This window comes from Pleurodeles waltl, chromosome 2_2 (genome assembly GCF_031143425.1).
Source record: "Pleurodeles waltl isolate 20211129_DDA chromosome 2_2, aPleWal1.hap1.20221129, whole genome shotgun sequence".
Classification (NCBI taxonomy): domain Eukaryota; kingdom Metazoa; phylum Chordata; class Amphibia; order Caudata; family Salamandridae; genus Pleurodeles; species Pleurodeles waltl.
The window spans coordinates 329,509,632-329,533,047 of NC_090439.1; positions in this window are offsets into that span (position 1 = coordinate 329,509,632).

Sequence of the window (23,416 nt, forward strand, 5' to 3'; positions counted from 1 at the left end):
GCCCAGCCACAGCCCAACACCAAGCTTACACCCTCTGGTAACACAAGCACAGCACCCACCCAGCGGGCCCAAACCTCCCTACCCAGGGCAGGTCAATCAGCGGTGTGTCCACCACTACAGGGCACCCAGGCTAACCCACCACCCCAACAACAACAGGGACCTGGGGGCAGTGGTAGTGGGCACACGGTCCAGGGGACGGAGGCACAGGAACACAGGGGAACTGGGAGGGCTGCTGTGCGACAGAGGGAGGACAGGCCAAGGGAACCAACTCTCAATGAGGCCCTCTCCTCCATCATGGGAGCATACCACCACTCCCAGGAGACGATGGCCACGGTCCTGGACAAGTTGCAGGAGACCCTGCGTCTGCAGGAGGAACAATATTTGGGATTCAGGGAGGAGCTCAGGACCATCGGCTCCGCCCTGGGCACCATCGTAGGGGTGCTGACGGACATTCAAAAGACCTTGAGGGACACCGTAGCACTCCAAGGGGCCCCTGACACTAGCCAGAACAATGAAATGCCCACCACCTCTGCCGGCGCTAGTGGACAGGACGCCCTGCCACAGGACCAACACACCAGCACCCCATCCCCTGCAGACAGACAACCACCACGCCAGCGGGCCCTGAGATCCAGGAAAAGGACAGAGCAAGATGGCAAGACCCCCACCAGGAAATAAGACCACCCTGATTGTCACCCCACTTTCCCACTTTGTTACCCTGTCCAAATCTGAACTGACCTAGCTCCACTTCCTATGCCCAGATGTGCAATGTACCTGTGAGACTAATAGACTGGACTCTGCCATGGACATTCCTCCACCATCACCCATCACCAGTTTACAACCCCCCTTCATTTTTTGAGCACTTAAATAAACACCCTTGAAACACTAAAAACAAATGGAGTCAGTCTATGATTTGTAAATCTGTATTATAAATTACAGTTTCATAATGGGTTACCCATTGGAAGGCTAACGTACCTATGTCACACATCAAAAGCCCTTCAAGGATGCAAACAGTTGACACGTAGCTTACCACACTTGTGAAACGGAAATGGAAGGGTACAACTCAATTAACAAATAGTGAGTGAAATGTAGGTACAGGATAGAGGTAGATGTGTGAAAGTTAATGTAATGTTAAAAAAGAAAATGTTCTCACCTGTGTGTCACTGGAAATATTGCTGTATGACTGACTCCCTGTTGTCGTTTTCGTCTTCCTCAGCTTCATCCTCATCACTGTCCACAGGCTCCACAGACTCCATAGCTGCCACAACACCGTCATCTGGATCATCCTCCTGCAGAAAAGGCACCTGGCGTCGCAATGCCAAGTTATGGAGCATGGAGCAGGCGATGATGATGTTGCACACCTTCTTCGGTAAGTAGAATAGGGATCCACCTGTCATATGGAGGCACCTGAACCTGGCCTTAAGGAGGCCGAAGGTGCATTCGATAACCCTCCTAGTCCGCCCATGGGCCTCATTGTAGCGTTCCTCTGCCCTGGTCCTGGGATTCCTCAATGGGGTCAATAGCCAGGAAAGGTTGGGGTAACCAGAGTCCCCCAATAGCCATACACGGTGCCTCTGGAGTTCACCCATCATATCAGGGATGCTGCTATTCCACAGGATGTAGGCGTCATGCACTGAGCCAGGGAACATAGCATTTACCTGCGAGATGTACTGGTCTGCCAAACAGACCATCTGGACATTCATTGAATGATAACTCTTCCTGTACACCTGTTCAGTTCTGCGGGGGGGACCAGAGCTACATGGGTCCCATCAATGGCACCTATGACGTTGGGGATAAGTCCAAGGGCATAGAAGTCACCTTTCACTGTAGGCAAATCCTCCACCTGAGGGAATATGATGTATCTCCTTACGTGTTTCAGCAGGGCAGACAACACTCTGGACAACACGTTGGAAAACATAGGCTGGGACATCCCTGATGCCATGGCCACTGTTGTTTGAAATGACCCACTTGCAAGGAAATGGAGCACTGACAGCACCTGCACGTCAGGGGGGATTCCAGTCGGATGGCGGATTGGTGACATCAGGTCTGGCTCCAACTGGGTACATAGTTCCTGGATTGTAGCACGGTCAAACCGGTAGGTCACGATTAAATGTCTCTCTTCCATTGTCAACAGGTCCACCAGCGGTCGGTACACCGGAGGATTCCGCCATCTTCTCATATGTCCCAGCTGACGGTGCCTAAGAAGGACAACAGCGAAGAACCAGTCACTATTCCTCCAGGTATGTACCCACAGCCACACACAAGACAGTAAACCATTCCTGGATGTGTGTTGAGTGTAGGCCTCGGTATGTATGACGCAGTAGTAAATGAATCCATGTGGGCCCCTGAAATGGCGGCTGCCTGACCTCTAAACTGGGACAATGGGATTGTGGGGTAACAGCGCTGGCATTGCACACCGTCGCGGGAGGCGGTCGTAGACGGCGGCGCAATGCTGCATTGGTTAACATTGGACCCTATGGGTCCCAGGAGCCAATGAACAGGTGCGCCGGCTGTGATGATGCGCCCTGCCGCGGACGTCACCGCCGCAGACGTCACCACCATTTTCTATCTGTTCAATCACTAGATACCTGACCTTCGACAGGAGAGGACCTACACTGCTAGTGTTGCTGTGACCTCGGTCTGGAAGCGACGATGGCTGCTGCGTCTGGGGAAAGGGCCCCTGCCTTCACTGCACAAGAGTTGGAGAAACTTGTGGATGGGGTCCTCCCCCAGTACATGCTACTCTACGGCCCTCCAGACCAACAGGTTAGTACACAGGGAGCACGTTGTAGGGGCTAGGCCTGGGTGGACAGGGCTGGGTGGAAGAGGGAAGGGGGCAGAAGTCATACTACAGTAAAGCATGGGAATAAATGGGCCACATGGTCAGAGTAGGGATGGGGCCACTCACATTGATGGTGCAGTTGGTAATGACTGTTCCTCTTTCCTTGTGCATGTCATGTAGGTCAGCGCCCACCAGAAGAGGGACATTTAGTGTGCCATCGCCAAGGAGGTCCGGACCCTGGGGGCCCACCAGAGACAGGCACCCACTGCCGTAAGAGATGGGAGGACATTCGCAGCTGCAGCAAGAAGACGGCGGAGGCTCAGCTGGGGATAGCCTCCCAACGTGGGAGGGGTGCCCGTCGTACCATGACCCCCCTGATGTTCCGGATCCTGGCGGTGGCCTACCCGGAGTTGGATGGGCGCTTAAGGACATCACAGCAGACACAAGGGGGTGAGTGCACTCTCATTCTGCGGACTTTGCGTGCAGTGGAGGTGTCTGGGTGGGGGAGGTGGGCTCTGGGTGTCTCTAGGCCAGGGCGAGTTCGGTAGGCAAGGCCCCTCTGTAATGTAGGCCATGTGTCACTCTACCCCACCTCAGTAAATTGTAAAGTTGAGGTGTAGTTGCCCCTGTGGCATCCATATGTGCAGATTTCCACCAATGCCATGTAGGCCATATCCCAGAAATTGCAAGTGCAGAGGGCAGGAGCCCGGCGTTGTGCATGGGGCTGCTTCATCTGTCTTGTCCCCCAACGGTAGCGGTATGCCATGCACTAAAACTCTCTTTGTTCTGTCTCCACCCCTTTTCCTGCTCTCCTTGTCCTTTTGTACATCAGCATCAACAGGCGGAGGTACAGTGGCACCGGAGCACGAGGGAGCTGCATTCCACATGGCCATGGAGGGCCACACCACAGACTCTGAATGCACCAGTGGACGGAGGGTGAGGGGAGCTTCATGTCGGCCACCGGATCACCAACCAGCGACACAGACTCGTCCGCCGATGTGAGCACCCCTGTGGTGGCGGCACCACCTGTGCGCCCCAATTCTACAGGTACAGCCACCACCCCCCCTACCAGCACCGCCCTCCCAGCAGCCCCTCAGCGTTCGCCCCGTGCCCGCTCACCCAGGAGGGTGGGCATCACCTTCGCCCCAGGCACCACAGGCCCTGCCCCAGTCACCCCTGCTGCCCTCAGTGAGGAGGCCATTGACCTCCTCAGGTCACTCACTGTTGGGCAGTCTACCATTGTGAATGCCATCCAGGGTGTAGAAAGGGCATTGCAACACAGTAATGCATTCCTGGAGGGCATTCATTCTGGTCAGGCTGTCCTTCAGCGAACCCTGCAATCTCTGGCCTCAGCACTGATGGCATCAATTGTCCCTGTTTCCAGCCTCCCCCCTCCAACTTCCTCCACCCAGACCCAATCTCCTGTACCCCAGCCCATCCCAAGCACACCTACAGACCAGCATGCACACAAGTCAACACCCAAAAGTAGCTCAGGCAAACATAGGCACCACACATCCCACAGGCACTCACACAAGCATCACACCCATACAGACACAGCAACATCCACTGTCTCCACTGTGTCCCCCTCCTCCTCTTCTCCCTCCTCCCTCCCAGTCTTGTCTACACACACACCTGCATGCACCACATCTACAGGCACTAGGACTCGCACCAGGACACCCAGCACCACACGCCGCTCACCTGCACTCACCACCTCCACTGCCATTTACACGTCCCCTGTGTCCTCTCCCAGTGTGTCTGTGACGCCCCCTCCCAAAGTACTCAAACACCGGCAATCACTCACCCAACATCCATCCACCTCACGACAGCCTCCAGTACCTGCACCTGCACCCAAAACAGCTAAAGTGACACCTCCTACAACCACCTCCTCTTCCTCAACTCCCAGAACCCCTCCAGCTACCCATCCCAGTGTTCGTCAGAAACTGTCCCTCTGTCAAATTGACCTTTTTGCCCCCCCTCCAATTCATCAGTCCCGTCGTAGCGCCTCAGCCAAAAAGCCACCAGAACCAGTGGTGCGTGTTCCAGGTTTTTGGAGTGCACCGTCAACCAGGGCAGGCAGTAGGACCCGGAGCCAAGGCACTGGCAGCCCACCCCCTGTAAAGGCTCCAAAATTGGAGAGTGGACGACGGGACCGTGTCAAGACTCCTGGTGGGACAACAAGTGAAATGGGATCGAAGGCGATTGGTGAATCAGCTGTAACTCCAAAAAAGGTGGGGAAGATCCAGAGGAAGTCTGCCCAGCCTGTTGTGAGTATCACGGCGGAGAAGTGCGCCATCATTTCCGGCGGTCCAGACACAACCGCCAGCACCGTCGTCACTGGTCCAGAGCCCACTGCCAGAGTCAGTGCCCAGGAGGGCCCAAGTATCGTAATGGGTCCAGAGCCCACCGCCAGAGTCAGTGCCCAGGAGGTCCCAAGTATCGTAACGGGTCCAGAGCCCACCGCCAGAGTCAGTGCCCAGGAGTGCCCAAGTATCGTAATGGGTCCAGAGCCCACCGCCAGAGTCAGTGCCCAGGAGGGCCAAGTATCGTAACGGGTCCATAGCCCACCGCCAGAGTCAGTGCCCAGGAGGGCCCAAGTATCGTAACGAGTCCTGAGCCCACCGCACAAGACACTGCCCATGAGGGCCCAAGTATCGTCACTGGTACTGAGACCAGCGCACAAGACACAGCCCAGGAGGGACCAAGTATCGTCACTGGTCCTGAGACCAGCGCACAAGACACAGCCCAGGATGGAGCAAGTATCGTCACTGGTCCTGAGACCACCGCACAAGACACAGCCCAGGCGGGGCCAGGATGCCACAGCCCCGCTGGGCAATGATGGAACGTCATGCCACACACCAATGTCCAGTGTGGAGTTCGTCATGCCACACACCAATGTCCAGTATGGAGATCGTCATGCCACACACCAATGTCCAGTGTGGAGATCGTCATGCTACACACCAATGTCCAGTGTGGAGATCGTCATGCCACACACCAATGTCCAGTGTGGAGTTCGTCAGGGCAAAGACCACCATGGCAAAGCACCGCTGAACAGGGCAAAGACCGCCATGGCAAAGCACCGCTGAACAGTCCTGAACCTCAATGGCAAAGCACCGCTGAACAGGGCAAAGACCGCCATGGCAAAGCACCGCTGAACAGTCCTGAACCTCAATGGAAAAGCACTGCTGAACAGGGCAAAGACCGCCATGGCAAAGCACCGCTGAACAGTCCTGAACCTCAATGGCAAAGCACCGCTGAACAGGGCAAAGACCGCCATGGCAAAGCACCGCTGAACAGTCCTGAACCTCAATGGCAAAGCACCGCTGAACAGGGCAAAGACCGCCATGGCAAAGCACCGCTGAACAGTCCTGAACCTCAATGGCAAAGCACCGCTGAACAGGGCAAGGACCGCCATGGCAAAGCACCACTGAACAGCCCTGAAACTCAATGGCAAAGCACCGCTGAACAGGGCAAAGACCACCATGGCAAAGCACCGCTGAACAGGGCAATGCCCCGGGTAGGAATGAATGGCCCACCACATCAGGCATCCTTATCCCATGTGTAGCTGGGACAGTGACAGGACACTACCTTTCACGGGGAGACTCCTCCAGGCTGGTCACCAGTCACCCCCCAGTACCAGTATGGACCTGCATCGACTTGAGAGACTGTGGCTTTGCACTCCCCAGGATGGAACAGTGGGCAAGCCACCCACTGCAGAGACTTGAGAGACTGTGGCTTTGCACTCCCCAGGATGGCACAGTGGGCAAGCCACCCACTGTAGAGACTTGTGAGACTGTGGCTTTCCACTCCCCAGGATGGAACAGTGGGCAAGCCACCCACTGTAGAGACTTGAGAGACTGTGGCTTTGCACTCCCGAGGATGGAACAGTGGGCAAACCACCCACTGTAGAGACTTGAGAGACTGTTGCTTTGCACTCCCCAGGATACATCAATGGGCATGGAGCCCCGTCGTGGATCTGGCTTTGCATTCATCTGGCTGAGGTGCCCCCCCTTCCCTTCCCCCTGAGGTGCCTGTAGTGTTTCTATCTGATGCCCCGGCAGTGTTCTCTCGGATTTTGGTCAGGTATCTATTGTGGGCCTCGCCCATGCATTTTTGGACTCTTTGTGCACGGACATTTTTGTGTACATATCTGCAATACTTTTCGGATTATTTTTGTAAATATGAGTGATTTTGGAATACATATATTTGTATATTTTTGTATGACATGTATATTGGCACATTATAATGTTTGCCCAAAATTCGCATTGTCTTTGCATTCTTCCGGGGGGATTGTGGATTGTTACTGTTATGTTTGTGACTGCATTGGTGTGTATGTTGTACTATGCGAGGGTGGGGGTGTTTGGTGGGTGTCCGCCTAACTTTTGCCTCCCCCCTCCCCCGTGTCGTAGGTGCAGTACTCACCGGTATCTTCTGCGCCTACGTCGCTGTTGGTCGTGAAGGAGCAGAAAGACAAGGGCAGGTAGTATTTGGAGTTCCGGCTCCATGGACTCGTTGTTCCTCGTGGGATGTGTAGAAGGTGAGCGTTTTCCCATTGCAAAAGGTGTTTCCGCCGTGTTTTTATCCACGGTGAATCCGCCCCGGAAAAGGTGGCGGATTGGCCTGTTGTGATATTGTGGGCGGTATATTGTCTCCCGCCTGTCTGTTGGCGGTGACCGCCGCGCTGCTTGTCTGTACCGCCGTGGCGGGCGGTGTGTTAAAGTGGCTGTCTTTGTTGGTGGTTTCCGCCAGGGTCATAATTCCCATTTTTTGTCCGTCTGACTGTTTGCGGTATTACCGCATCTTTAACACCGTCCGCCAGGGTTGTAATGACCACCTTTATGTCCATTCTTTCCCAAATGGTTCAGTAAGGCAATTGTGTCATACCTGCAGTCGTCTTTTGTTCTGGACGCAATCAACAAATCATCAATATACTGCACTAGAGTTGAACTGAAAGGCAGTTCTAATGACTCCAAGTCCTTCTTCAATATCTGATTGAAGATGGAAGGCGACTCAGAAAACCCTTGAGGAATTCTGCACCAACTGTAAAACTTATCCAGGAATTTGAAACTGAGAAGACATTGGCTACCCTCATGAAGAGGCACCGAAAAGAATGCTTGAGACAGGTCCACAACTGTGAACCACTCTGCATCACACAGATCCTGAAACATGATCACAGCTGGATTTGGCACTATAGGACAACACTTTACCACTATCTCATTTATCTTACTCAGGTCTTGAACAATTCGAACTTTCCCACAAAGCTTTTTCAGACCCATTATTGGTGAATTACACGGGCTACTCAGCACTTCTTTCAGAACCCCTAGCTTCACAAAGTCTGCAATTATCTGCGGTACTTGAATGATAACATCTTGTGCCATGTGGTACTGTGGTACCTGGGGAAACACTGCATTTGGCTTTATCTCTACTTTAACCGGTTCTACTCCTTTTATTAGTCCCACGTCCTTTCCTGCAACTCAGGTGGTAAGTCAGTCACTGTAAGCATCGGCAATAGGGTATTCCTCATTTGCGATCTCTTTCTCTAACTCTGGAAACTGCCCATCTTCCCCTTCATCATCACTGTTTGTCTGCACCTCAATCCCTTCATTGGAACAGGTAATCGAACACCTTGTTTTGCACAGTAAGTCTCTTCCCAGTAAGGATACGGGACTCGAGTCACAGACTACAAATTTGTGTAATCCCTGGAAGTTACCAATCTCAACTTGGACCGGATCTGTAATCGGATTTGTCAGAAACTGATTTGCTACTCCTACCAGTCTTATGGTACGCCCGAAGTGGTAATTTTGGAACCTCTGCACTCCTGACTGTAGAGCGTGTAGCTCCTGTATCAACTAGGAACGAAACCTTATGACCCATCACCTTCCCCTCTACATAGGGTCCCCTCTGATCTACTTCTAGGGAAGCTGCAAGCCTGCACTCCTCACTATCTGAACAATCATCCGACCATTCGTCATTTATTCCATCCTCACCACGCAATGGGAACTGTTGTACTGTGTTTTTTTGACTCATCGTTTGACCTGTGAGCTGTTGAGGAAGCATCACTTGTTGCTTTCCCATAGGAGCTAATGGTATCTGCATTTGCTGTCTAGGTACCATGGGAATCTGCTGTTGTGCCTGCTGCATTTGTGCTGGTTGAACACGTGGCATTTGCATTTGTTGCACAGGTTGGAGACCCTGCATCTGCACCATGTTATTCTGAAAGTTTGGATTTTGGCCCCTCATTTTTGGACCCTTCACATTTTGAAATGTACCAACATCAGTGCTTTGTTGAACAACACCATCCTGCACCACCATTGGGCATTCCTGCTCCAATGCCCCACGCCCCCACACCTTGACATGGTGACACCTTTTTCATCCCCTGCCATCATTTTGAACCACAACAGTATTCAGGTCTGGGCCACGGTTCACAAAGCCTCTTCGTCCTCGACCTCTTGGTTGTGCCTAAGACATTCCATTTCCCTGCGGCTGCTGCTGTATCACCTGCTGTATCCCATTTCCCTGCATCCCTGCTTGCGCTGCCTTAATCTGCATCACCATCACCCTTTCTTTCAACTTTCTTTGTTTCAACTCAATCTCGTCACTACAGTATTTCGCATACTGCAACACCTCATCAATTGGCTTCGCTTACCAACAGATCAAATGATTCTTAATCATCTGGCTAATTTCTGGTCTCAGCTCCTCAACAAATCTGAACACAAGATGATTCATGTCTTTTGGCTCAATGACCTCAGTGCCATGTTTGAACACTTTCAACAATCTCTCATAGTAAGCATGAATCGACTCTTTGGCCTCCTGTGATGTTCGATCAATTTTCTACCAATCAGTCACTTTCGGCGACACTTTCTGCTTCAAAAACTCAATCACTTTATGATAATACCTCATCACTTCTGCGGATGTTGCTCCAGTAACCTTATCCCTTGCCGGCTCCTCTGTCAGCCAGTCTTCACCCCTCTTGCACTCAAGCCATAAGTCAGGTGGTACTATCATTTCAAACAAAGTATTCAAGTCCTCCCAGAGACATTTCGCAAGCTTCACAAATCTGTCTGTCTGCTGATACCATTCTATCGGCTTCTCCCTTAACCTGGGGTAGTCATTTGTGAATGACAGGATGTCACCTCTAGACCATGGTACATGGACTAGAACCCCTCCGGATGTTTCTCTCATGGGTAACATTTTTATTGTCCCCGTGTCCGGAGCGGTTTTAGCCTGTTTTGGTTCTGGACCATCACCTTTCTCTTTATCTCTCTTCTTTGCCCATCTGCCTTCCCATTTCTCTAAGGCTCCCCAAATTTGAGCACTCTGCAGTATTTCTTTAAGATGTGCTTTCATTACGGTAGACCTCATGTGCTCGAAATCTTTAGGCTCGAAGTCTCATCTATAGCTTCTTTTCAAGTGTTTAGTACTCTCAATGTCTACGCTATATTTATCCGCCAGGTTTGCCAACCTCTGTTGACCTTGCTCACTTCTCTAGTTATTTTGGGGCACAGATAGCTCAATTCTGCTTCCGTGTATGACTCTAGTCTGTTCACCCCCATTGTTCCTTCCACTAGTTCTGTGGCTTCTACACCCAGTCTCACAAAATTCAGGTATTCTTCCCTTTCTGACCTCTCTACGGTCACTGTAGTAGTCTGCGGAGTGTTGAGTTTGTCTAACCACTCGTTCAATTGTTGCGCTGTTAAGCCTTGCAACAAAACATTTCCGGACTGCACCATTGGTGTCTGTGTCGTATTTGTACTCATTACCTGTGGGGTTAGTGCTCCCAATCCTGCTTGTCTCATAGTCTCCAAAGAAACCCCAATCAGACTAAAGTCTAACAAGGATCTAGACCTTTCGACTGTCTGTTCTCCCTGCAAGTGTCCTATGGACCCTCCTCTTATTGCCTCTTGGGTCATTACTCCCTGATCACATATGCCAAGCTTACCCTGCGCATACAGCGGTACTGGTGGACCAACAGTAATTGGCAATGATATAGCAGCTGGTGTCTGACCAAGTCCCAAACCCTGTGGAGTATTAACTCCCAAAGGTTGATTCATTATAGGTGCTGTAGGTACTGACTGCGGTCCTGCAACTGAAGTGTAACTCAGAAACAGCTGTTGCTGCGGCTGGGGCAGCAATTACGGAGTTGGTTCAATCTGCACTAACTTTGATCTTGTGCATACCGGATCAGGTGGCACCATCAGACTCGTAGTTGTCTCCAAGACTGGAACATCAGGATAAATCCTTTGAATCTGTAGTGGCTGCAACTGTATCTGTGTGTCTGGCGCAGTGAGTACACTGACACCATTCTGTATCAAAACTGTATCACTTTTCTGCACTGTACTTGTGATGCCCTTATTTTGTGCCGGGTCTTCAGAACCCACACTAGTGCTCTGTACGTTATCATTTATGGCATATGGTGGCGGGTGATCATGTAACAACTGATTAAGAAACTCTTCATCGTCTGAATCATCTGCATCTGCCCAAGACCTCTGAGTCTCCTTTGGCTTACTAGAGCCTCTGTCTGTCTTACAAGTGGCTTTCTGTCCCTGTGTCTTGTATACTTGTGTTATTGCCGGAAATATTTTAAGTCCCAGGTGTACAGAAACCGGCAGGCACCGTGTGTGGCTATTAGGTGAGCCCCTGGAAGCAAGATAGTGGGAATGGTTGTCTGGGGATGTCCCTAAGAGTTAGTGTGTGTCCAACAGTTGTCCCTCGCCATTTGCAGGTGACTGTGGTTACCCCAACCTGTCATGGCTACTGACCCGAGTGAGGAATCCCAGGACAAGGGCAGAGGAACGCTACAATGAGGCCCATGGGCAAACTAGAGGGTGATCAAGCGGACCTTCGGCCTCCTGAAGGCCAGGATCAGGTGCCTGCATATGACAGGTGGATCCCTATTCTACTCACCAAAGAAGGTGTGCCAGATCATCGTGGCCTGCTGTATGCTTCACAACTTGGCTTTGCGACACCAGGTGCCTTTTCTGCAGGAGGATGGTCCAGAATGGCGGTGTTGTGGCAGCTGTGGAGCCTGTGGACAGTGATGAGGAGGAAGCAGAGGAAGAAGACAAGCAGAACAGGGACTCAGTGATCCAGCAATATTTCCAGTGAAACATAGGTGAGAATACATTTCTGCCTACTACATGTACTTTTACACTACTACATCTATCCTGTCTGTCGTTTTCACCCAGTGTATGGTCACTGAGTTGTCACTTTCCCTTACGGTTTCACAGGTGTGGGTCCCACTGTGTGTCATCTGCTTAGATTCCTCTTGGACTAGAGCTGTGTGACATAGGTATGTTGACATTACTATTTCAAGAACATTTTGTCACTGTAATTGCAAATACACTATTTCGAATTCACAGACAGACTCCAGATCATTTTGTGCTTTAGGTGTGTTTATTTAAATGCAAAATAATTGGAGGGGGAAGTTAAATGGTGAGGGGTGATGGTGGAGGAGTGTCCATGGCAGAGTACAGTCTATTAGTCTCACAGGTGCATTGCCCATATGGGCATAGGAAGTGGAGCTGGGGCAGTTTAAATATGGACAGGGTGACAAAGTGGGACAGTGGGATGACAATCAGGTTGGTCTCATTTCTTGGCGGGGTCTTGGCATCGTGCTCTGTCTTGTTCCTGGATCTCAGGGACCGTTTGCGGGGTGGTTCTCCATCTGCAGGGGGTGGGGTGCTGGTGAGGTGGTCCTGTGGCGGGGCGTCCTGTCCACTGGCGCCGGCGGAGGTGGTGGGCAGTTCATCGTCCATGCTAGTGTCAGGGGCCCCTTGGAGTGCCACAGTGTCCCTCCTGGTGTTTAGTACTTCCTTCAGCACCCCTACGATGGTGCCCAGGGTGGAGCTGATGGTTCTGAGTTCCTCCCTGAAGCCCAAATACTGTTCCTCCTGCATGCGCTGGGTCTCCTGAAACTTGGCCAGGACCGTTGCCATCGTCCCCTTGGAGTGGTGGCATGCTCCCATGATGGAAGAGAGTTCCTCGTGGAGAGTGGGTTCCCTTGGCCTGTCCGCCCCCTGTCGCAAGGCAGCCCTCCCAGTTCCCCTGTGTTCCTGTGCCTCCGTCCCCTGGACCGTGCGCCCACTGCCACTGCCCCCAGGTCCCTGTTGTTGTTGGGGTGGTTGGTTATGCTGGGTTCCTTGTAGTGGTGGACACACAGCTGATTGACATGTCCTGGGGACGGAGGTATGGGCCCGCTGGGTGGGTGCTGTGCTGGTGTTTTTAGAGGGGGGAAGTTCTGTGGTGGCCTGTGCAAGTGTGAGGGGAACCGACTGTCCCGAGGCCCACGATGGTCCTGGCTGGTCATCTAGATCCAGTTGGACAGAGGTGCTGTCATCACTGTGGGCCTCTTCTGTGGGTGGAGATGACATGTCTGGACCCTCCTGTCTGGTGACGTTGGGTAGTGGTCCTGCAGGGGTGTAAAGGCATGATTATTGCATCTGTGTGTGTAATGGTGTGCAATGGGTGGGTGACCATGTACCCCAGTGCTGGCATTCCTGTGTGGGAGCTTGTGTGATGATGGTTTAGGGGGGTGTATGGGTATGTGCAGTGGGCATGCTTTAGTGATGGGTGTCCATGCGTTGTTGTTGCATGCAGGGCTTGGTGTTGGGATTTGTGGTTTGTGATATTGGTACATTTGTGAGGAGCTGGAGCGATAGGGGTGAGGGCGAGGGTGGGGGTATGTGATAGCATGCAGGTAGGGTGGGGGATGTAATAGTTAAGAATTGACTTACCAGAGTCTATTCCTCCACCAACTCCTGCGAGGCCCTCAGGATGCAGAATCGCCAAGACCTCCTCCCATGTTGTTAGTTGTGGGGGAGGAGGTGGGGGTCCGCCGCCAGTCCGCTGAACCACCAGGTGGTGTCTTGAGACCACGGAACATACCTTCCCCCGTAGGTCGTTCCACCTTTTCCTGATGTCCTCCTGATTTCTTGTTTGTTGTCCCACTGTGTTGACCCTGTCGACTATTCTTCGCCATAGCTTCATCTTCCTTGCAATTGAGGTGTGCTGCACCTGTGCTCCGAATAGCTGTGGCTCTACCCGGATGATTTCCTCCACCATGACCCTCAGCTCCTTCTCCGAGAACCTGGGGTGTCTTTGACATGCCATGGGGTGGTGTAGGTGATGTGTGGGGTGGAGTGTGTGGTGATAAGTGTGGTGATATGTAGTGGTGTGTTGTGTGAGGTGCGTGGAAGTTGTGTGGGTGATGGTGTTGTGTGCCTGTGGATGCTAGTTTGTTGATGGTGGTGTCTCTCTCTGGCCTTCGTTCGTGAATTTTAGTCGTAGGGGTTTGTGGGTGATGTGGGTGTGTGTTTTGTATTGTATTGGGTGTGTGGGAGTGGTGTGTGTATGTGTATCAGGTGTGTGTGTTTCGAATTGTCCAATGTGGCTATGTTTAGAAAGAGTGTGTGTATTTTGAGCGCAGCGGTGTGTACCGCCAATGAAATGCCGCGGTTGAAAGACCGCCGCGTGGATGCGTGTGTCGTGATAGTGTGGGCGTATTTCTGTTGGCGTGACGGTGGAGGTTTTGTTTTTGCCAGTTTATCACTGACCTTTGGTGTGGCGTACTTGTATGGGTGTCTGAATTTTGGCAGATTCCGGGCAGTGGGTCATAATGACCGTGGCGGATTTCTGCGGACGTGGCGATGTGTTGGCGGTCTTCTGCACGGCAGTAAGCGCCTTTTACTGCCAATGTTGTAATGACCCCCTATATATTGAAGTTTAAGGATATTACCACACAGTCATCGTATCAGAAGTTAAATGTTGATGGACCCTTGTTTCTTTAGAAACCTAGATAAATGATTTAACATTCTACCCCTGTCTTTGCCTTCATATTTATTAATTTGAAAAGAAGACTATTCCTTGATTAATCTATGATTTCACCAGCTTAGGGAAATAGAATTTTAACAACTCTTTTGATTCTCATTAAATGATTTCTGTTCTAGGATAGTACCCTTACTTTAGTTCATCCTCCTATCTTTCAAGAGGTTTTAATATCTGGGATGCACCCCTCCTTATGGAAGGAGACCATATTTGTTCCCCTTAAGAAGAAGCCAGATGGCGATAGCCAGGATCTTAACAACTTACGGCAAATAGCTCTTCTTCCCTTTCTGGCAAAGATTTTGGAGAAAATCTTGAATATGGAACTGGTGGAATTCTTAGTGGAGGTGGGAGGCCTTGACTCCTCTCAACATGGTTTCAGAAAGGCGCACAACACGGAGACTGCCCTGATTTCATCCTCTGATGCTATTCAGAAACTGGTGGATGAAGGTCAAGGGGCCATCCTATTACTATTTGATCTGTTGGCGGCGTTTGATACTATCTCCCCTCATCTACTGACGTCCCGCCTTTGTCAAGTAGGGATCAGAGAGCGAGCCCTTAAGCTTATGGAATCTTTTCTTACCAACACATGGACCACTGTAAGTTGTGGCAATTTCAGATCCACACCTTATCTATTACCCTGTGGGATTCCACAGGGATCTTCTTTGAGTCCTACTCTGTTTAATGTGTATGTTGCCCCACTGGCTACTCTGATTCGCTCCTTTGGTTTTATTCCGTTCTCCTACGCAGATGACACTCAGCTTATCATCCCAATTAAAAAGCCTTGGGAGGAGGTTGCGGATCAGTTCAACAACTGTATGCAAGCAGTCAGTAATTGGATAAAGACTAACTGGCTTAAGATGAATGCCACCAAAACCGAAATTCGCTGTTTTGGGCCGGGAAAAGAGTTATGGAATCCACATTGGTGGCCCTCAGACTGTGGCATGCTCCCTGTCCCCATCACTATCAGTAGGAATTTGGGCATCCTCTTTCATGATCACTTATCCTTGAAAAGTCAGGTAAATCACACCTTAAAGACATGCCTTTGGCTAATTAAAATGCTTAGGAACATCTTTCCTTATCTCCAGCATGAATGGAGATTCTCTGCTATTTTAGCATTGGTTATGTCTAAAGTAGATTATTGTAATGCCTTATTCCTTAATCTGGACAAGGCCTTGATTAACAAGCTGCAACTGGTTCAGAATTCAGCTGCTAGAGCGGTTCTCAACCTTTGTCGGTGGGTATCAGTCAGAGGGAGCCTTAAACAATTACATTGGCTCCCAGTGGCTCAACGTATTATCTGCAAATCGCTCTGTTTGACCCATAAAGCAACTCACAGGATTGGTCCTCGCTACCTCACCACCAGGCTCTGTCGGCATGCTCCTAAGAGAAATCTAAGGTCTTCCAAAGCCTACAGAATCCAGGTCCCCCGTACTTATATAGCCAAATGGGGTGATAAAGCGTTCACAGTGGCTGCTGCTAAAGGTTGGAATTCGCTTCCTTTGAACATCAGGCAAGAACCTTGTTACCTAAGGTTCAGGAAACTGGTTAAAACATGGCTCTTTCCCCGATAGCCTCTGCTCTGTTTCCGTATTGCTCCCTTAAGTAACTTTCTTTCTTTCTACCGTCTGCTGTTTGGGTGGCTTCCTTGGCTTTTGTTTTTCCTCCTCCCTCACCATTCTATACTAGCGCTTTGATGCTCTTTGTGAGTCTGAATGCGCTCTATAAATACGATACATACATAACACAGCTCACAAGGGGTTATTGGATTGCCCATTTCCTTTGAACAATGAAGTCAGGGACTGACTCAGCTTGTTATTCTGGCATTTTCCCCAGCAGGGATGTTCTTATATCTTTTGAAGTAACTTTTGCTTTCTTAAATGTGTATTTCCGTGGGGACAAACAACTGTGTATTCTAATTTGATCTCTGCATGTCAGATATTGTTCAATGTGCTGTTTTTTGTTCAACTGTTTTGAACCATATCGCCTGTATCATTGCAGTTATTCAATAAAGTTGTGAAACTAATCATTAAGTGAGAATGTTGTCAGTTTTGTACCTTGCTTTTGTTCTTCGCCTTATCCTTCGTGGTCTGGAACCTGACTGCATTACTTTTCAGATTAGTTTATATAGCTGAGGGAGTATTGCTTTACCCGCAGATTATGCAAATGCCTAGAATTATGTCCTTATCTCTTCTCCATGATGTTTCCTACTGATCTATAGGCCAATGCTCTTCACTACATCATCTGGCTCTTCCACCTTTGGTGAATGCTGGGCGATTTTCAAACACAGAACTGGTCTCTAAGCATGGTATGTTTGCAAGAGGTGTCATGTGCAAGATCATCAGTCTCCAAGTCAGTCTGACATTAAAGGTATTTACCAAAGATATTGACACTCTGGATTAGATGGAGAGGAAGATGGGTGGTAGAAAACTAGTAAAGCAGAGAGGTTGAGGTGGTGATCACATGAGCTCCTGTCATTCTCTGTGGTTGAGCTACGCAAGAGGGAGCAGCAACATGATGGCATCAGACACATCGGATATGGCTTGGCAGCTGCTGAGCGGGAACAGAACCGGCTTAATGCGCTACTGGAGTGCGTGTGACTGAGAGGGCTGGTGACTGGCCGGGGCCCAGGGGTGAACTGCAAATTCCCCACCTGGGATACGTGTCTGGCTGGGAAAAAAAGAACTCATAGCAACACTGTCCGGAACACAGGAGACAGTGACATGGTGTGCAGATGTGGCCAGTGGGCCACAGTGAGCTTGACAAATAAGGTGAGGAACGACTAGAATGAAAATCTGAAATCAAATTTGGAGGTGGTGGTGTATGGATGATTCGGTGCAAAAGCTGGTGGTGAGTGGTTGCCCTCCAGTGAGGTGAGGCTAGGGACGGGAGTGAAGGCGCCCAGATACATTTAACGTGTTCCCTACTAAAACTCTGAAACTCAATCTGAATACCCTTCGCATTGCGGACTGTTGGCGCCAGAGGTGGAAGGAGAGAGAGACTGGCTAAACCCACAAACAATAGAGGTCGGAAGCTTAGCCCCTTGACGTGTTAGTTTAAAGCCAACAATGTTTTAGCAACGCCCGACCCCCCAGCTATAAAGTGAATATTGCTTTCAAATAGTAGGATCAAGGCACAATTTGAGTGATTGGGAGACATTCAGGCCCATATTTATACTTTTTGACGCTAAACTGCGCTAACGCAGTTTAGCGTCAATAAATTTTGCGCCGTCTAACGCCATTCTGAAGCGCCATGCGGGCGCCGTATTTATGGAATGGCGTTAGCCGGCGCAAGCAGACCGGCGCTGCCTGGTGTGCGTGGAAAAAAACCACGTAGACCAGGCAGCGCCGGCGTTGGGCAAAAATGACGTTAGGGCGTCTTAAAATGGGGCAAGTCAGGTTGAGGCAAAAAAATCGTCTTAACCCGACTTGCGCCATTTTTTAACGACGCCCATCCCCCATCAACATGACTCCTATCATTGTAAAGATAGGAGTCATGCCCCCTTGCCCAATGGCCATGCCCAGGGGACTTCTGTCCCCTGGGCATGGTCATTGGGCATAGTGGCATGTAGGGGGGCACAAATCAGGCCCCCCTATGCCAAAAAAAATTATTAAAAAAAAAAAAATAATACTTACCTGAACTTACCTGAATGTCCCTGGGGTGGGTCCCTCCAGCCTTGGGTGTCCTCCTGGGGTGGGCAAGGGTGGCAGGGGGGGTCCCTGGGGGCAGGGGAGGGCACTCTGGGCTCATTTTGAGCCCACTTGTCCCTTAACGCCATGCCTGACCCAGGCGTTAAAAAGCGGCGCAAATGCGCCGTTTTTAGCCACGCCCACTCCCGGGCGTCTCTTTTGCCCGGGAGTATAAATACCACGTAAAGGCCTGGGAGTCATTTTTTAGACGGGAACGCCTCCCTTGCATATCATTAACGCAAGGAAGGGGTTCACGCTAAAAAATGACGCACATTCCGGGAACTTTGGCGCTATACGCCTCTAACGCCATAGTATAAATATGGCGTTAGTTGGCGTTAGTTTAGCGTCGAATTTGCGTCGAAAAAAACGACGCAAATTCGGCGCAAACGGAGTATAAATACGGCCCTCAACCCTTCTGCTTCCCTCCTGTATATAGGGGGGAAACACTTTAGCGCTCCAGGTTCAGCAGGAGCCCAATTAAGCTGACAGTACACCTGTAGGAGGCCCTCAGCTTGCTCCCATGCTCCCTTTCTCTACCAAAGATCTCAAGCCAACTGTTGCAACTAAGCAGGACAAGGGACGTGCCAGTACAAACTCAAATCGTGAAAGTGGGCAACAAAAAGGCACGGATTGAGGCACCCTGCAGGTAAGGCATTAGGCTTCCCTGCAGGGCGAAGTGTCCCAGAAATGTGGTAGAAGCAGCCCATCCAGTGCAGGTGCAGCTTGCAGCCCTCCCGTGACTCATCGAGCATCCTCTAGTGCCAGAGGGTAAGGTCAAGTGAAATGAAATGCATAGCTTGCGACGGAACCCCCAAACCACATTTTGTAAGCAAACCCTCAAATACTAGAAGCCGGAAATTGCCTGGATCCTGCCAAGAAGGAAAGGACCCAGCAAGGCTGAGTGCCATTCAGAAGATTCCCTTGTCAACTTGGGCCATCCAGCAATTCTATGGGCACCTTCTATGGGTAAGGCTCGAGAGCAAGACCAATACAATCAGAGGTAAGGCAAGTTAACCACCAGCACCAGCATATATCACAGCTGATATTTTGGCTAGAGATTCATCAAGCCAGCCCTAAGAAGAGGCATCAAGACGATCTGACCTCTCTTGAAACCCTTAATCTTTTGAGTTCTACAAATGCCCAGAAACTTCCGGCGTATCCTTCGTTCACAATGAGTAATACTAAAAGCACCATAAGGGAGAATGGGGTGTCAGCGCTGCCCTTCCAACCTGGAAATCAGAGAACAAGTGTAATCTTGAATCGTCTTCTAGATCCCCTACTGCAGATTCAAATTGTTAGCTCAGAATCAATGCCCATGGTATCCGCAAAGTGCCAGAGGTTCCATCCTTGGTCCCCATACAAAGGTTCCAACTGTACCAGCCTCCACGCTTCCACCTTAGCTGACATTCGAGAAGCTAACAGTGGAAATTATACTGAACCAGATCCTTAAGAAATTTAGTGATTTTAAAATTTCCCAGGAAGAAGCTCACAGGAAGACGAATGAGAAGCTTGGCGAAATAAGTTCTAGGCCCGTATTTATACTCCATTTGCGCCGAATTAGCGTCGTTTTTTTCGACGCAAATTCGGCGCAAAACTAACGCCATATTTATACTTTGGCGTTAGACGCGTCTAGCGCCAAAGTATGGGCAAATAGCGTCATTTTTTTGCGTGAACGCCTTCCTTGCGTTAATGAGATGCAAGGAAGGCGTTCCCGTCTAAAAAAATGAAGGCGACGCAAATGCGTCGTATTTATACTCCCGGGCAAAAGTCACGCCCGGGAGGTGGCGGGTCAAAAAACCCCGCATTTGCGCCACTATTTAACGCCTGGGTCAGGGTAGGCGTTAAGGGGCCTGTGGGCTCAAAATGAGCCCACAGGTGCCCTCCCCTGCCCCCAGGGACCCCCCCTGCCACCCCTGCCCACCCCAGGAGGACACCCAAGGATGGAGGGACCCACCCCAGGGACATTCAGGTAAGTTCAGGTAAGTATAATTTTTTATATTTTTTAATGTTTTTTGGGTGGCATAGGGGGGCCTTATTTGTGCCCCCCTACATGCCACTATGCCCAATGACCATGCCCAGGGGACATAAGTCCCCTGGGCATGGCCATTGGGCAAGGGGGCATGACTCCTGTCTTTACTAAGACAGGAGTCATTTAAATGGCGTCTGGGCGTCGAAAATAATGGCGCAAATCGGGTTGAGGCGATTTTTTTGCCTCAACCTGACTTGCCCCATTTTAAGACGCCCTAATGCCATTTTCCCCCTACGCCGGCGCTGCCTGGTCTACGTGTTTTTTTTCCACGCACACCAGGCAGCGCCGGTCTGCTAGCGCCGGCTAACGCCATTCCATAAATACGGCGCCCGCATGGCGCTTCAGAATGGCGTTAGACGGCGCTAAATTTTTTGACGCTAAACTGCGTTAGCGCAGTTTAGCGTCAAAAAGTATAAATATGGGCCCTAGTATCCAGCAGCTCTCCTCTCAGGTGACCCAGGCCGAGCAGAGAGTGACCCTTGTAGAACAAAGAGTATCAGATTTGAAGGATTTAACAAAAAGACAAGAAATGAGCATACCTAGACTCAAGTCGGAGCTTGAGGACCTCCAGAATAAAATGGACAATGCACAAAATAGATCCTTCCATCCTAATTTGAGATTTGTGGGTATTCCTGAGGATCTTGTAAGGGGAACCACAGTAACCCAAGTCATCTCCAATCTGTTTTTTCAACATATCCTTCCAGAAATAGCACCCCAAAACATTGATTCAAGGATCAAGCGGGCTCACCGTGTTCCTGCATTTAAGTATCTGAATGTCAGCTTCCCTTATACTGTTGTGGTAAATTTTTTAAACTTCAGAATAAAGTGACATATTCTTTTTCATACCATTAAAACCAAAAAGTGCAATTCTTCAGAGAAAAACTGTTCTTTTCGGGTGTTGAGACTTATTCATCATGGAAGTTTGCCGCCAGAAGGAGTTCCAGGGACTAATTGACGATTTCAAGACCCAAGGGGCACCAGCGGGAATCATCCAGCAATCAAAGCTCAAAGTGATTCACAAGGGACAAGTGCATATTTTCCACTCTGTGGGCTCTGCAAAGGAATTTCTTCAGTCAATAAAAGAGCATGGGGGGCCCACTATACACTGAATCACTAAGAGGATGGGCTCTCCCACCTATCAGGCCCCCTAATGAACTGCTAAAAGATTAGTAACTGCTTATGAATTGAGAAAAGATTTGAATAATCTAGAATTTAGAATGGCGACCTGGGGTGAAATAAAAATATTTCTCACTAAGGGGGGTTTTTAGCGGTGCTCATAGTGGGGTCGGTGACTCAGCATCTCATGCCATGGGGGTGATGGTTTGTATTGATGCTTTGTTAAATGTATTATTGATGCCTTTATTTGGACAGGTTCTTTTATTTTCGGCATCCATCTGCTGTTTATCCCTCAGAAGTAGGTTTAGAGAGTGGCAAGTCACAGCACTCTATTTATCTTGGAGGGGTGAGGGTACATTGGGGGTATTATTTGAGGGGGCACTGCTGTGGGGAGTGGGCCCCTAGGGAGGCTGTGTCAAGGGATGGCTCACGGGAGGAGGTGGTTTGGCACTTGGAGGTGTAGGGGGTTGCTGAATGGACTAGTTGATGGACTGGGCATGAGCAGGGAGGAGACAATTTGGTCCTAGGTTACAATAGGAAATTGGGGCCAGAAAGATTTAATGATGAAGGGTAAAACATTGGTCAATGGGTCATTTGAAGGATCTGGCAGGAGCAGAGAGGCGGCAGTCTGGCTCTTGTGTAGAAATAGAAACTGGGATTACACAAATCTAACAATGAAGGGAAAGATTCATGACATGAGAGAAGCAAGGGCCAATTTCAGAATTATATAAAATGAGAGTAATTAGATTTGCTTCACTTAATGCTAATTGGCTCAACAACTGGATCAAGTGTCAGGCCCTACTGCAGTGGTTAATGGTATCACAAGTACAAGTAATCTTAATGCAAGAAACACATCTCAAAGCATATGCAAAACCATCTAAATTGCTGAGTTACTTTTCCCAGGACTATTATGCCTCCTCAAGTGCAGCAGTGCAAGGGGTAGTGGTTCTTGTAGCTCAAGGTTTTCCATGTGACCTGTGTCAGGTTTATAGAGAAGTGCAAGCCAGGTGGATCATAGTTACCCTGTTAGTACAGGGCAAAATACTTCAGCTTGTCAGTTTTTACAGCCCCATAAAGGATGATCCCTCATCCCTAGAAGGCCTTGCATCATTAACAGGCAACTTTGTCATGGGGGTGATTTTAATATTATTCCAGATAGAAGGATAGACTCACAAAAATAGATCTCAGAATAAGCTTAGGTCTTTTGCTGCTCTAACCAAAAGGATTCAGGATTTCGCTTTAATCGATCCACAGAGAGTAGATCATCCTGCCAGTCCTGAATTCACTTATTTTTCAAGGCAATTTTATTACCACCTCAAGGATTGATTAATTTCTGATTACTTATGCATGGTCAAGGAAGAACTTTTACATTTTAGCCAACCCCATTTCGGATCACTCGGTTCCGGTTATCCATTTACACATGCAAACTGCATTAGACAAATCCTTTCTGACTGATGCGGGCTTCGTAACCACCCTCCAGCCTAGTGTTTCAGAGTTTTTAGTTCGAAATAAGGGTACTGCAACAACCTTCTCCATCTGGAGGGTATGTAAGGCGTTTATAAGGAGAGAGGCCATCTCGTATCTGGCTGAGATTTCAAAAATAAAGAAAGAAGAAGCTAAGTCTTTGCAGCAAGAATTAGATTCTGTAGCATTGGCTTATGCAAAGGGGGGGTCCCCTGCTTCGGAGGAGCGTTTAGAGGCAACTAAAGTAAAGCTTAACACGTTTTTTTATGACCAAAGAAATCTTGCACCAGAACTCAGGTTTTCAAAAGTACTATGAGGCAAGTGAACATCCCGGGCAGCGATTGGCATGGTCTGTCAAGAAAAGGTGCAACAATATGGTGATCAAGTCCATTTCTGACAAAGCCAATAATTGTGTGGTCAAACAACCGGCTGATATCAATAGAGTTTTTCTGACTCATTATGAGAACTTACACACCTCTACCTCAGGTGCAGCTCCTGTTTGGGTTCAGTGCAGTTGCCCAC